Source organism: Egretta garzetta, unplaced genomic scaffold (genome assembly GCF_000687185.1).
Source record: "Egretta garzetta isolate BGI_Z169 unplaced genomic scaffold, ASM68718v1 scaffold998, whole genome shotgun sequence".
In the NCBI taxonomy this organism is placed as follows: Eukaryota; Metazoa; Chordata; class Aves; order Pelecaniformes; family Ardeidae; genus Egretta; species Egretta garzetta.
The window spans coordinates 1-1340 of record NW_009260416.1 but is presented as its reverse complement, the minus strand read 5'-3'; positions in this window follow the sequence as shown (position 1 = coordinate 1340).

The window sequence follows — 1340 nt, the reverse complement described above, 5'->3', positions numbered from 1 at the left end:
ACAGGAATTGCTGTCGGGTACCAGTGGCACCAAGGGGACAGCCTGCCTGGGCACCGGGAAGGTGGCACGTGGGAAATGGCCCCTGCCTACCGCTGCCCTTTGCAAGCTGGGCCCCAGCCAGTGACCTCCACCTTCCTGGGGAGCTGAGCAGATGGAGGAACAGCCAAACCTCTCTTTTGTCATCACCTCTCCCTAACAGGGTCCAGGCGATGGAGGCCACAGGAAAGGAGCAGAGCTGCTGGATCAGAGGGCTTGGAAACCAAATGTGACTTTGCTGTTTTCTATTCTTCCACTGCTTTTCATCAGAACGTTACTTCCCTCTGCTCTGCCGGCGAGCACCAACCCACTCTGGGAAGCATCTTGCTGTCCCACCTCCTCCACAGCCCCAGGACAGCTCTGTCACCAAGGTGGGCAGGTCACTAGCACGGTGCTACCAGGAGATGTGAGCAGTGGCTGTGTCCACCCTTCCCAGTACCAACTGCTGCTGCTGGTCCCAGCTGGAGTGTGCCTCTGCCCCCGACTCCAGTGCAGGAGGAGCAGCCTGGCTCCGGGTCTGCACGTGTCCCACAGCTCCGGCTGGTGGGTGCCGGAGCCGCTAGCCGCAGCACAGCTTTGATGCCTTTGAGCCTCCAAGCATACGCACTTCAGAGATGTTTTTTAATGGCACACTAAGAGGGAAAGGCCTCTTAACCCACTGTGACAGCAAGCAGAGTTCAGGCGCTTTAAATCTGCCTCCTTGTTCACAGATAAAACAAGCCTCTGAGCAGACTTGGAGCTCCTGGAAGGCTGAATGCAGCAGGGGTGCAGAGAGCGAAGGATGCTGCTCAAGACATGGTATGATCATGGCTGAAAGGATGAGGCAGCCGAGGGGATATACCCTGCTCAGACCTGCTTCGGGCACTCGTGCTGAGGCTGGCTGGGAGGTCTCTGCAGGGCACCATTCCCACTCTGCCCGTCAGCAGGCCATTCTCTGGCTTGACATCTCCTGGAAGAGCCTTTCCCCCATGCACACCTGAACTGCCTGTGATTTCAACCCTCCCTCCCGTGGCCAGAGCAAACATCCCGTCCTCACCTCTCCTGCCCCTTCCCCATCTGCAGGCATCGCTCCCGCCAGAGCCAGTGCTCCAGCATGCGGGGCAGATGTGGGTGCCAGACGTCCGCGTAGCAGATTTATGGTTGTCAGGAACAGTTTCCATGTGTGGGTGAGTTCCATTGGACCCGCTCCTTCTCCTCACCCTTTGTTGCTCCCGGGCTTGGGACTCTGCCTCTGCCTGTGCAGTGCCTGGCACGCTGCAGCCCGACCTGGCTGCCCTCTCCCTGGCTGCCACCCCAAAGCCGAG